The sequence below is a fragment of the Mastigoproctus giganteus genome, chromosome 10 (assembly GCF_048544385.1).
Source record: "Mastigoproctus giganteus isolate SK-2022 chromosome 10, ASM4854438v1, whole genome shotgun sequence".
In the NCBI taxonomy this organism is placed as follows: domain Eukaryota; kingdom Metazoa; phylum Arthropoda; class Arachnida; order Uropygi; family Thelyphonidae; genus Mastigoproctus; species Mastigoproctus giganteus.
The window spans coordinates 226,333,550-226,348,753 of NC_143584.1; the positions used below are offsets into that span (position 1 = coordinate 226,333,550).

A 15,204-nucleotide genomic window follows, 5' to 3' on the forward strand; every position below is an offset into this window, starting at 1 on the left:
ATTTTTTGGTTGGTGCAGCATAAGCCATAAGCTTTCTTGCATCATGCAGTCATTACTAATACTAATTAAACAGCTCATCCTTCGCAATGGTGGTTTTCAGAGTAAACTTACAGTATGTGTAGTTACCTTAAACTTGTTTTGTTTAAGCAAAAGCAATGAATTTCGCTCAGAATTAGTGCCTGTTACTTCTGGTCAGGAATCTCTCTTACTTACAGATTTTTTCAAGCTCTGTATTTCATAAAAGACGACAGTTACTGTCTGAATTATAAACTTATTTTGTATATGTCAATCAATACTTAACTTTCTTAAATTCCATAATTCCGAAATTCTTTTAGAACATCAACAAACTTCTCCCCTAAATTTGTCCAATTCTAAATTTTAAGGAGTGTATTCAAAAACTTACTTGTTGCTACGAGACTGGTAGCACAAATTGTATAAACTGTGACATTCAACTCAACTGTTTGCTCCATATATATATTTTTTTACCATGAAATTTGATATTTCTTAAATATATTCATATTTTGTAAATAGCAATTAAATTTACATTAGAATAACACTTTTGTTTTACTTTTGATTTTGTGGAAAAGTATGCTCTTTACCACATTCAGTGTTTATTTGATTTTAATCTCAACTTAATAATAACATAATTTATGTCATTATCTTTAAAAATGTTTTGTGTTGAGTTCAACCTGTGCATATATTGAACTGGTTGGATATTAATTGCTGGACTGGACATTTAACTTTAATTCCCCATTTTCCTACTTTGAATATGCATAATTTCTATTGTATAAATATTTGTATATTTTTCATCTGTATAATTTCTTTTGTTGCAAACAGTTCAGTCCTATTTGAGATTATATATTTCATTCTCCTATATTTAATGAAAATCTACCTCTAAACAGAATTTCCTTCAAATTAAATTGCTAATTTAACCTTAAATGGTTTCTTTCGTGTTTATAATGCTTTTTTTTTTTTTTTTTTTTACCTACAGGCATGTCTTCTATCACTGGAGCAAAACATGGCGGAGTTGAACTGAAGTTCCAGGTGCCACCATTCATCAGACACATATTCTACTCTAATACGTATACTATGGGCGGCTCCGTAGCCAGGTGGGCAGGAACAGCAATGTGTAGCACATGCTTCTTGATTAGACCGGGGTTCGAGCCCGTGCCCACCAAATACGGAGGATGCAGAAAGGTCAAGGAATGACCACCGCATATCCCTGGAGCAATATGGCCTTAGTTGCTAATGCTCCTAAAAAAAACCAAAATAACATATACTATGATGAGTACAATTACAACGAATAACTGAGCAAAGAAATTGTGGGCTAGTAAGTCATTGTTATAATCGATTTTAACTTTCCTGTTATAATCTCATGGCAATAGTCATGATCTCATTATCAGCAGAAACTCTGCATGAATTATGAATCTACAGATAAAAGGACCACTAGGGGGCAGTGACTACAGTGCATTCATGTTTGATTTACTAAAATCAAGAGTAAAGAAGAAGAGCTTTGCTCTTAGAAAGGTCATGAGAGTGGCTGAAGCCAGTTTTTAAATGCATTGGATTGAACTGATGATGTTACCAATGGAAAGCTCTAAATGGGAAGCAGTCAGGAAATGAATCACACAAGCTACTACACTTTTTATATCAATTAGTGGAAATTTCAAAGCTTACACCTAAAAGAACATATTAATTTAATTCATCCATGCATAAACAATTACTAATGTAATTGTTTATGTATGGGTGATAAAGATTACTTCAGACAAATTATCTGGAATTAAGTCATACTAGTACAAACAGGTGGATCACAATTGGTATACGTGATATCAGTGTTATAACTGTTTATGTTACTGTTGTGGTTGCTGACAAATTGAATATGGTATTTTTCTTCTGCATTCAAGCATGAGGAGTTCTTTTATGATGCCACAAGTTTATCAAATTCCACGAAGGATCGGAATAGTTTTGTGATAACTGAGAGGAAATTAGAAGAGAAGTTGCTGAAGCTGATCATAAAAATGGAAATGGGGTGGATGGGACCAATTATATTAAGGGAGGAAACAAAAGAGGTACAGAAACAGGCAGTCATTTATGAGAGCAACATTATATTCAGGGGAAAATTCAAACGACTGCAGATGTGCAAACGTATCCCCATTTCACAAAGGCAGCTTAAATTGTGACATGAAGACTAGAGACCTGTCAGCTTAACTTGTTACAAGGAAAACAGTGATGCTACAGATTAAAGAACTAATATATGTTCATCTAGAGTGGAATGCAGTAATAAGAGTACATTCTTAGAAATTAAAAATATATTTTATCTGAAATAAATTCATGGAGGGTAGAGAAAATTGGGAATTATTATTAAGGTTAGAAAATACTGGATTAGAAATCGGGAGATTATAGATGTGTGAATTAAATAAGTAGTACAAAGAGGTTGTGCTGAGAGAAAACAAAACTGTGGCCTACACAAGGGAAGGATTGGTCATTGGGAGCAAGCAAGGAAGGGTTTACAAAGAGCGGGAAAAATTATGACTGTGAAAGAGAGCTATGAAGATCGTTTTAAGAAAGCTGCACAGCTGGAAGAAAACATGAAAATAGTTACTTTTGGCAATGCCCTGGGCTACCTGAACAAGCTGTACTGCTGTAGTACGAACTAAACAAGAAAAAAAGAAATTAGGAGAAGGCGTTTAGTTTCTTTCTTTTATTTTTTTTGAAAACCCCAAACACGAGAGGTATTAGAACTTGTAGTACTTAGTAAAGTGCATGGATTGGAGGTTGGGAAATCAAAAGATAACTATTGACATTAGACTTGAAAGTCTTTAGACTAATTTTCAGGAAAAACCTATGAAGGAAGGTTGTTCCAGAAAATGGCAGTTGAATGAATAAACAAGGAAGATGAAAAGTTGCTTCTGTGAGTTTGAAGTTGGACAGTAAATGGATGTTGGCTGGTGACAGCATGTGTTCGGACTGTTTTTAAAGAGAGAGCAGGAATTATAGAAGCCAATTCAGAACAGTGCCCATAGAAGTATGTGTAGAAAAGGCATGCAGCAGAAACAGAACGTCTGTGAGACAAAGAGTGGAAAGACTCTGTTAGAGATGAGTCATTAATTAACCTAATTTCCGTCTTCCGAATGGAATCTAGAAGCGTGAGAGAGGCTATGGAGGCACCGCCCCCAGACTTTTCTTCCAGAGTGAAAAGCTGTTTGGAAGAAAAGTAACACCGAGAGCGAAAGAGAAAACCAAAGTTTTTATAGATACAGAAGAAACAATATTTGTTGTGCCTGTGCCAAGAGAGATTAGAAGTCAGAGAAGAGCAGTAGTTGAATCAACCGATAACTGAGATTTTGTCAGAAAAAGTACATGGGGTTTAGCAGACTGTAAGTGGAAATGGACATCATTGAGATTAGAAATGAGACCACATATATTTCTGAAATGTACTAAGTGTTTGGGAGGTTTATATCTTTTTGCAGATAAGTTTGCTCTATTAGAGTGTCAATTCACGGTGTATTCAATAGTAAGAAAAAGTGTGGGGGGGTGCTGTATGAAGTAATGAAATTTTTGGATACAGCTTACACATGGTAAGAATATACCCTGATCCTTGATATAACGTGGCTTCGACAATGTCCCCGCGCACACACACACACACACACTGCTTGGACTCCTCCCAGTCACTATCTGGCAAAGTAGAGGTAGCAAGATTGTATACACTAGCCTATCTGGAAGCCTCCTAGAGAGTTACCAATAGGTTCTGTCTGGTGTACTAACTAGCGGCCAGCCTGCAAACACCATTTTAGATCTGTACCCTCGAAATGTAAGGAAGTTTGCATTTCGCCATAGTGTTGATCATAACCTCAAAGACATCAATCATACTGCATGATGGAAGAGACGGGGAAGGGTTGACCAGAACTTTGCTCTGGAGACTAAACATGGGTTCCACTACTTCAAGCCTCCAATAAGCAAAGTGGTGATATTGCACCGGTTGAGTCATCTACCACCTAGTATTGCCTGGTAACACAGAGGGTAAGCATTCCTCCATGCGGTGTGGGCACTACACCTCGACCCCTGCTTATGTTGGTTCACACCTGGGTAGTCATCCACAGTGTGCTTGCGCATGGGTGTTATACCCAGGATTACTAACAGTTCCATCATTGTGAATGTGCAAGCAGAGGATTTAGCTGTCCAGACTTCACCAAACTTCGGTCCACTTGACTTGAATGTCACTGGAATATCAATTCCATCAGCATTTTAGACTCCCAGGTAGCAAGCATAGTTTGTCTGTCCTATCTGAGGGTATGTCTGCAATAGCCTCAAGGACCATGAAACAGTTGTGCTAAGTTCTAGCAAAGGGGAAGGAGTGAGAAATTAAGTATAAGTAGTGGGATTAGTTGGGAACCTGTGCGAGCAGTTCCAAACTTCTGAGAAAAGTTTGGAAAGAGTGTAGAGGAGTTCGAATTTCGGAAATCATAGGAAGTGAGGCAGGACACAGGAAAAGACAGAAAAATGAGTGGGGGAGAAAAGAGTAGAGCGGACTTTAGTAGTTTTCTTTGGTTTCGGGAATGTGCAATAGAGTAGGCAGATAAGTTGATTTAAAGTAAAGATGGAGTTGGCCATCATTTGGTTGATCGGCAAGTCTAGTAATTTAAATGCTTGATGAACTTGCAGAGGATGTTGCACATGTCCAGTCCTACCTAGAATGAGCCAGGTCCAAGAGCACCACAAGAGATAGACTGCCATAAAAAAATTAGAAACAGATGAAAAAAAGCCTATCTGCCATAGAGGAGCCAGCACTGATGTAGGAGTCAACAGAAAGAGTGAAAATCAATTGGATTTATTGGTCTGGTTCAGAACCTAAATGTGTTCCAGTTTATTGAACCCCAAACTTATTATAGACTTGGCTGTTTTGTGAGATATTCATTGATTTTTTTTTTTTCAAAGTAATTTGTTTTAAATGTACTGTTAATTTATTAAATTAAAGACCTCAAAATGATTTAGGGGTATTTACAAGGGTAAAGGAGAGAAAAAAAAAAAAGAGAATTAATAATCACATTAATCATAGGCATAGTAGAAAGAGAACTTGGTAACATATGCAATTATTCTAGATGCGTTAACAATGAAAGGAAAAATTATTTGTAATGTGCAGACACAACGTGAATTTTTTAAACTGCAATCTTGACTAACTTAACCTGATTGGATATTTCAATGGAGTAGTGAGGCAAAAGGATTCGAAAATAATTTTGACATTTTATACTTAGATTTTGGAAAAGTTTGAGTGTTGTTCATAAAAGGTGACTGTACAAATTGGAGTAGTGTTTTGTAAGTTACTTCCAATGGATGGTTGAGTGAGAGAAGTGTGGATAATCTATTGGCACTGCTCCTTTGAAATTTCTATTATCAGTTTTTTTTCCTATATTTATTGATAAAGGATTATCAGGGTTAACGTCAAATTTTTCAATTACAAAAAGGTTGGCAAGGTGGTTGATGACAGTAATAAGATTATGGTACTTGAAAAAAATCAAAAAAATTGTGTCGATGCCTAAAGAAATGGCAATTTAAGTTTAAAATTGATATGGCTAATAATGATGTCAAAATAACCTACAAGTTGTGTGATATCATATTTGAGGGTAGTGGGAAATGAAAAGCAACTCGGCATAATTATGTAATGAGACTTCGGCAACAGTTTAACAGGGATTTTTAAAGCTATAAATAGCATAGTTGTTAGTGTTCTTCCCATTCTGATGCCCATAAATGATAAAATAAAACAGAATAAAAGGGATTTCCAAAAAAAATTTTAAATGTAAATAACATAATTTCCAAGGATCCTCCTATTCTGACACCCATAAACGATAAAAGAAACCAGCAGCTGGTTTTCTTTTATCATTTATGTGTCTTCTACAACAAGACCATCGATTTAATCAATATTTGAAGTGAGGCAATTCGTGAATTTTCAACTCCACTCAGGAATATAGTATATCTGCTGGATGTCACCAGTAATTCCTCCAATTACAAAAATATAAAATTTGAATTTAACAAAGACGTGACGTCCTCATACCTGTGAATATTTAGTTGTTCATTGCTGTGTTTTATTTTATGCATAGCTTATGATAGTATTTCTCTTGATATTGTTAATTAGTAACTGACTAAATGATGCAAGGAAGTGGACACATCTGCTAAACAAAAATGCCATCATTCATATTTCCCAACTCTATCTACTGGCTATCTCAATTACAGTTTCAACCTATCGAACTATCTGCCTCAACCAGAGTGGTAGGCAATTTATTGTCGTGATATACAATTCATTGCAAACTGGTGAAATTCTTGAGATCCAGTCCCAGATTTTCAAAGTTTGTATAAAATATAGTTAGCCAGGAGTGCACGCTGTTTATCTGATTACTTGATCTGTTCGAATAAAATAATTGCTGTTCATAATAGCTTTTTCTTATTAGACAACATAGAATTTTAACATATTTTGTTTTATCTAAAATTTTCCAAATAGTTTTACCAATTTCTTCAATAAATTAGTACGTTCCCCTTAAAATCCTTGTCACCAATGTTATGGATATCAAAATCTGTTTGCAACTTCTTAACAGGCATTAACACACATTAAAACCAATACATACAAATATTAAGTTATTCCCTTACATAAGTACAATTCAGTGGGAGAAATGCATTACTCGTGGAAACCAGCTTTTGACTTAGAAATTGGTACATTGCTAATCTAATGTGACTTTCCTGCTGGAGAATGGTGACGCAGCTTTGGCTGTGTTTGCTTTAATTTCACTGCAGTATACTCATTGTTATCTCTTTACTTTATTAAGATATGAAAGTGAACTTAATAAAAGATAATCAGTTAAGTGCTTAAAGTTACAAATGGCATTACAAAAGCCATCGTGTATGAAAAAATCTGGTTTAGATTCTTTCTTCAAGTAAGAAATCTTTTTGTATATTTTACTACAGCTTTAACTTCTTTTACAAACACTTCATATTCTTTGTAAGTATTCTTATAATAAGTCTCGTCTTTGTGTAATAAATATCACTTAATGCTACATGAAAAATACTTTTCTTAGTGAGTATAGATTTTAATGTTCATTGTATCATTGGTATGAATAAGATTAGTGTTGTTTTTCTGTCATATCATATATCTTGTTGGGAAACAATCATCTAATCAAATTCCTATAAGATACTATTTATTGGTACATAGTCCCTAGGGAGATATAAATACACAAGAGGGTGACATAAATTTAAATTGAGGAAGAATAGTTGCAGGTGGGATGTGTGGATATTAGCCTTCAGCCAGAGAGTGGTTGATTATTATTGTAACAAACTCTCATGAAGTGTGGGGAAGGGAGGGCATTTTAAATAAATTCAAGGAAAAACTAGATAAAATGTTAGAAGGAATGGACAGATGAAATGGGAAATTGAGGAAGAATAGTTGCAGGTGGGATGTGTGGATATTAGCCTTCAGCCAGAGAGTGGTTGATTATTATTGTAACAAACTCTCATGAAGTGTGGGGAAGGGAGGGCATTTTAAATAAATTCAAGGAAAAACTAGATAAAATGTTAGAAGGAATGGACAGATGAAATGGGAAATTGAGGAAGAATAGTTGCAGGTGGGATGTGTGGATATTAGCCTTCAGCCAGAGAGTGGTTGATTATTATTGTAACAAACTCTCATGAAGTGTGGGGAAGGGAGGGCATTTTAAATAAATTCAAGGAAGAACTAGATAAAATGTTAGAAGGAATGGACAGATGAAATGGGAAATTGAGGAAGAATAGTTGCAGGTGGGATGTGTGGATATTAGCCTTCAGCCAGAGAGTGGTTGATTATTATTGTAACAAACTCTCATGAAGTGTGGGGAAGGGAGGGCATTTTAAATAAATTCAAGGAAAAACTAGATAAAATGTTAGAAGGAATGGACAGATGAAATGGGAAATTGAGGAAGAATAGTTGCAGGTGGGATGTGTGGATATTAGCCTTCAGCCAGAGAGTGGTTGATTATTATTGTAACAAACTCTCATGAAGTGTGGGGAAGGGAGGGCATTTTAAATAAATTCAAGGAAGAACTAGATAAAATGTTAGAAGGAATGGACAGATGAAATGGGAAGTGCTGGCTCCCCCCCCCCCCAAGCTGCTGCTGTATACAAGCTTGCATTCTTGCCACTAGTTGTAATAATATCATCAAAACAATACCTACAACCTATGCATAGTACTAAGTCCTACAGGTTCTAATACCTTTTGTGTTTGGATTTCGATTAAAAAAATTACTTTCAAGAGTGTAATGATTGCAACATTATAATGAACAATAATTCGAAAGTCAGAAGAGAAAAAAGCAAAAGCCCAAATTCTATAACATAATTTTAGTTTTTTAGTGTCCTGAGAGAAGACTTTTTTTGCTCATTCTCTCAAGACGTCCTTTTGAATTTAATTCATTGATAATGTGTATCATTAAAGAATGACAACAAAAATTATAATTTAATAATATTTATTTTTTTTAACAAAATTTATATACATCTGTGACTCTTAAGGCAGTTTTTATTACATTTATCCCTGACAGATAGCAGAAACAACACAGAAACATTTATGATATATAATTTATATACAATGCACAAGAATTTTGGAAAAACATAATAAAATACTTCATTTTAGCCATTTTAATGCTTGTCACTAGTTGTCAATATACAGCAATTTCATATGTTCATACTGCATACATCATGTAGATCTGAGGACAGAGCCCTATCAAAAAGAAAACATGAGCTTAGTTGATTTACCTATATATGAAAGAATCAGTAGCTATGCACCTCTAGTGAAAATGCCCACAAGTGAAGAGAAAAATTCTTGAAATTAAATTAAGACAAATACTTGATGCACAGTAAACTTTTCATTAAATTTTAATTTTGAAAAACCTTTTAAATAATTACCACTGAAACTGCTTTTTTTCATATTTATGTTGTACACTGGTGTGCAAAACTTAAGGACCAACAATATTTCTAAAGGTTACAACCACAAAATCAAATGAAACAGCCTGTGGCGATTTGCATAACTGTGGCCAATCAGTAGAAAGTTGGTTGGTACACATGCAAAAATTTGAATCATGATGAGAGGGCTCACATAAACAGATAAAAGAAGCAGTTCAGCAGTTATGTGCAAATTACTGAATGGTAAGCATGATTTTTACAGACATTCGATTGGTTTCATACAGTGCTACAGGCAACAAAATGGCCAGTAGACAATATCTGGATGATTTTCGCAGGGTTGAATAATTATTGGGAAGGTCGAAGTGAGAGGAGTGTGGCTGCAGAGTTCGGTATCACCCATAGCATCATTTGACATGCGTGGTCGGCCTTCGGAACAACAAGTACAGCTGTTCGAAGGACCAGTGGTGGTCATCCATAAAACACAACGCCCAACGATCACTGCTATATACTCCTACAGACCAAGAAGGACAGACAGCAGGAACCATTGCAAACCAGCTGCACAGGATGCAGGATATCACGGTGTATTGTGGCAAGGAGACTCCACAAAGATGGACTGTTTGCCCAATGGCCAGTACACTGTGTCCCTTTAACACCTGCCCATCGGAGACACTGTTTACAGTGGTGCATCAAACACAAGGACTGCACAGCAGTGCAATGGGGTAAGGTACTCTTTACTGATGAGAGTAGATTCAGTCTCGGCAGCGATTCTGGACGTCAGCTAATCTGGCGAGAGGTTGGCATGTGGTATCACCCCGCAAACATCACTGAAAGGGATCGATATGGCGGTCGAGGTGTTATCTTGGATGGATGTACACAACTCCAGATACTGGAAGGTGGTACTGTAACTGGTGCATCGCTACTGAACAGAGGTGCCAGTGGCCCCGAGTTCATGTTTATGGATGATAACACCACACTCCATCGCACTGCAGCAGTTGATATGCTTTTGGAAAGTGAAGACATTGTTCATATGGACTGGCCTGCCCGTTCTGCCAATGTAAATCCCATCAAACACATATGGGATGATCTGGGGAGACGCCTAGCGGCACGTCCACACCCACCAGAAAATGTTCACCAGCTGAAGATGGCGCTGATAGAGGAATGGACGATGTTACCACAAGAACTTATCAACAACATTGTTCTAAGTATGGATAGGCAGTGCAAAGCCTGCATCAACATTAGGGGTGGCTATATCTCCTACTGAGGACCACCTCTTCCCTTTGTTCCATCTTTGGCAGTGATGCATCTGTACATGGCAGCCAATGCTATGTTGCCATTTTTGAATAAAGTCCCTCTGTACTGTTTTGTTTTCCGCTGTTGTGCAGTGTTGTTTCCTTCATCATATTTGTACTCTTGCACATACCTTAAGGGTTCTTATCTGTTACCCCAACTGGACGTATTATCTAGATGTTCTGGGGGCAAAGACGTTTCACGTGAGCGGGTAGCTAATATCAGGGAAGAGAGCCTAAAAAACTTCAAGGGTTGTGTTAGGGTTGTTAAATATACAAGAACAGTAAATCTTAATTGTTTATACAGTAACGTTAGAAGTGTCGTCAATAAAATGAGCGAATTCGAACTGCTGGTTAAAACAAGTAACGCGGACATAATAGGGCTTACAGAGACGTGGTGCCACCCGGAAATTGGGGATGATGAGTTTCAGTACGGCTTGTATAATGTATTTAGGAAGGATAGAGTAGATAGAAGGGGTGGTGGGGTAATGCTTCTTATCAGAAAGAGCCTGAGTGCGACGATAGCTTTCCCGGATTCAGATATTTCACATGCTAGTATAGAGTCTGTATGGTGTGAGATAGTTGGAAACAAAGGTACAATGCGAGTAGGAGTAATCTATAGACCAGGTGATTGTGAAGACTATGACAAAAGCCTCTACATGCAAATGGAATGGGCAAGTAAGCGTCAATGTCTTATTATGGGTGATTTCAATTTGCCTCTAATTGATTGGAGTAAATGGGAAGGAAACTCGACATGGGGAACAAAATTTTTAAATCAACTAGATGACTGTTATTTGTATCAACATGTCAGGGAAAGTACTAGAGAAAAGAATATCCTAGACCTCATCATCACACATGAATCAGATGACATAACAGGGCTGACAGTAGAGGAACCAGTAGCAGGAAGTGATCATGGAGTTCTACGGTGGATGATGACGAGAGAGGTAGCAGAAGTAAAAGGCAAAGGAATGGGTTTTAATTTCAGAAAAGGAAATTACGATGCCTTAAGGTACTACATGGCCTCTATTAACTGGGTAGATATCGCGCTGAGAATGAATACAATTGAACTGTGGTACGCTTTTAAAACATTAATCACAGATGCCTTGAATGCGTATATACCATTAAAAAAATACTCCACGAGAAGGGTTCCAAGTTGGATGAATAGTGAAGTTGCCACATTACTTGAGCAGAAAAAGGTGGCATGGAAAAGTTACAGAGCAATAAAAAGTACTGAAGCCTATAACAGCTACAAGGTGATGTGTAATAGAGCCACAGAAAAGGTTCGACAGGCGAAGGCAGTTTATGAGAAATCACTAGCAAACAGAGCAAAGAGGGGGGATAAAGAATTCTTCACATATATAAATGCCAAGAAGAGCAGGACAAACCAGATCGGACCTTTACGTAAGGGAAAGGGGATAGTAATAAATACACCAGCTGCCGTTGCAGATGAACTCAACAGTTATTTTGCATCGATATTTACAAATGAAAAGCCTTTTGTGGCAATGGGAAATTGTGGGAGCGAAGTTAAAAAATATGTAATTAATGATATTGAAATTTCGCAAGATTATTTAATGAAAAAACTTTCGAGCCTACAGACCAGTAAGGCTCCTGGAGTTGATGGAATATACCCTATAATCTTGAGAGAGGCGGCAAGAGAGTGCATTGAACCACTGAGGCTGGTTATGCGAGCATCACTAGACTCTGGGGAGATTCCCTTGGATTGGAAAAGTGCAAATGTATCTCCCATACATAAGGGTGGCTCTAAAAGTGAAGTGGGAAATTATCGACCTGTCAGTCTGACTTCAGTAGTAGGGAAAATCATGGAGGCAATGATCAAGGGTGGAATTCAGGATCATTTGGATCGAATTGAAATTCTCAAGGATACTCAGCATGGTTTTGTAAAGGGAAAATCATGTTTAACAAATCTGGTTCGCTATTTCGAAAGGGTCACTCACGAGCTGGATTTAGGGAATAATTTCGACATTGTTTATTTAGATTTCAGCAAAGCTTTTGACTCAGTCCCACATGAGCGGTTGCTTTATAAGCTAGAACAGGTTGGAATCACTGGGAAAATCCTTAGATGGATAGAAGGATGGCTTCAGGGCAGGAGACAGAGGGTTGTGATAAATGGCTATTCCTCAGATTGGGTTGATGTAAGAAGTGGGGTTCCCCAAGGATCAGTATTAGGACCACTGTTGTTTTTAATTTTCATAAACGACATTGATGAAGGGATAGAGGGCGTGATGTCTAAATTTGCAGATGATGTTAAAATTGGTAGAGTAGTTAATGATCACTGTCAAGCTGAGCTTCTTCAGAGAGACCTAGATAGACTTCAGGAATGGTCAGAAAAATGGCAGCTGTGCTTTAATCCAACAAAGTGTAAGGTATTACACCTGGGAAACAGTAATCCCAAAATAACTTATTCACTTGGTGGAGTTCAACTAAACCCAGTACTGGAGGAAAGGGACTTGGGTGTTACGATACGGTCAGACATGAAATTCTCTGAGCATTGTAAACAGGTTGCAAGGAAGGCCCATGGTGTCCTATCGATGATCTATCGAACTTTTGCAAGTAGAGATAGGGACGTGATAATCCCATTATATAAGGCTTATGTTAGACCACACTTGGAATACTGTGTTCAAGTATGGAGACCGCACCTAAAGAAAGACATCGAGCTTCTTGAAAGGGTGCAAAGAAGGGTAACTCGCCTGGTGAGATCGGCAAAAGGGCGTCCTTATGAAGAAAGACTTCGAATATGTGGGTTGCAGAGTTTGGAAACTAGACACCTTAGAGGAGATTTGATTGAGGTGTTTAAGGCTCTGAGAGGCATCAGTAAAATGAATGAGGAGGAAATTTTCAAGATTATAAATGATGCTAGAACTAGGGGACATAAATTCAAGTTACGGGGGGAAATGTTTAGATTGGACTGCAGGAAGTTTTATTTTAGCCAGCGAGTTATAAATTACTGGAATAAGTTGCCTTCATGGGTGGTAGAGGCCGACAGTTTAGGGAAATTCAAAGGTCATCTGGATAGTACTTTCGGGTAAGGGAAGCGCATAGGATGATAGGATTAATTTCCTTTTTATTTATTTTTTATTTCATTTTATTATTTTTATTTATTTATTAATTATTATTATTTATTTATTTATTTAATTTTTGTTTATATCATTGTTTTGTTCGGATTTTTTTTTTTTTTTTTTTTTTTTTGGCTGGTGCAGCATAAGCCATAGGCTTTCTTGCACCATACGGCCGTTACTAATACTAATACTAATACTAATACCTCACGAGGTTCCTTTGGTATGCTTTTCCCACTTCTATGAGAAGCTACAGGTGAAAACCTGACTGCTCCTTAAGTTTTGCACACCAGCATAATTATTATGGGGTCAGCCTACTATGATGATCAACAAAATTCCCCACTCTGCAGATTGGTGAGAATTGCATGAAAGATGTCTTTTGACCACCATAAATTTTTTTTTTTAAACTGGAATTATGATATATTAGTAAAGTATTGCAAAATGGCCAACACTGATTCATATGGAATAAAGGATGGCAAGTAAGAATCAGAGCACATAAGTAAGAACAATGACATTACAATTTATATACGATACACCATTAAAAATTACAATATGTGCTTTTTACAAGTAGAGGCATAAAGGACCTTTAAAATATTGGGAAAAATTTTGACAAATCAGTCATTCCATTCAAAAGTGCCATTAATACCATCCCCATACCAAAGTACATACGTGGTTAATTCTCAATTTAAATAGCAACTGAGCTGGTTATTTTGCTTTAATGAAACATAAATAAAATAAAATACCTTTAACTTGATTCAACTTAATTTTTTTTAAAGATAGAGCCACTTAACAAAGATCACTTCCAGGAGATGTGATCTTTGTTTTATTACCCATCCATCCCAGTGAGCTGTGTTTCTGTCCCTACCACTGAGAGATGGGCTCTGCTATCTAGATAAGAACACATGTCTTCTATTGAAAATTTCAGAAACATAATTATTAAAATATGTAAATAACCTTTTATCAGTTAAGAAAACTCAAATCCTCTTGCTCCAGAAGGGCATCAGATCTTTCCAATACAGATACACAATACAAATGTAACTTGTATTGTGTATCTGTTTGTATTGATGTCTCTATTTCTCCACATGAACACAATTCACTTCGAATCAATCTTAAGTGACACAACCTTAAGGCAAGGCGATGCCCTATTATTAGAAATGCAGCATACATACTCAATTTCAACCATGGTCTACTCTTCAAGTTTATTAACTTAACGTCTTGAATAAATAAATGTATATGTCATTTTACATTTTTAAGATATAGACAACCAAGTTCCACAAATCTCCTGAAGTGTCCTGCATCTCTCTATCTTTATATTTTTAGGACCATATTGCCTACCTCTGGCAAGATATTATATACCTATTAACATACAATGAATATTCCTTTTAGTATATTAAAAAAGTCCATGCAACTGTGGGAGAGGTGTTTTCTTTTCTTTATTAAGTAAGTATTCAATAGTAAAAATGAAATCTTACTATTTTCTATTTACTTCTTTATTCACTTAAATTTATATTATTTACTTTATTATATTTTACCCCTTTTGTACTATTTTACTTTTTTAATTACAACAATTGTCATCTAAGACAATTTTTGCAATTAATTTTTGCCAACAGCTTCCCTCAAGCACTGAGCTGAGGCCCACAAGCAACCTGACTATGTAGGATTACCAGGAGCCGAGGGATTCTTTTTCCATGCAATATTTTGTTTGTTATTTTTTTTAGGAGCATTAGCAACTAAGGCCATATTGCTCCGTGAATATGCAGTGGTCATTACTCACCTTTCCGCATCCTCCGTATTTGGTGGTGACTGGCTCGAACCCCGGTCTAATCAAGAAGCGTGTGCTACTCACTGCTGCTTCTTCCCACCTGGCTACGGAGGCGCCTCCATGCAATATATATATTATATTATATTATATTATATTATTAATGTAATCT

General features: G+C 36.5%; 1 protein-coding gene across 1 annotated transcript in view; it reads right to left on the reverse strand.

The window, feature by feature from the left end:
* Positions 1–8,643: 8,643 nt before the first annotated feature.
* Positions 8,644–15,204, reverse strand: part of LOC150079999 (uncharacterized) — a 79,528-nt gene continuing 72,967 nt past the window's right edge. Inside the window, exon 12 of the mRNA XM_090382324.1 lies at positions 8,644–8,731. The gene's annotated coding sequence lies outside the window, so the exon portion shown is untranslated. The remainder of the gene's footprint in view (positions 8,732–15,204) is intronic.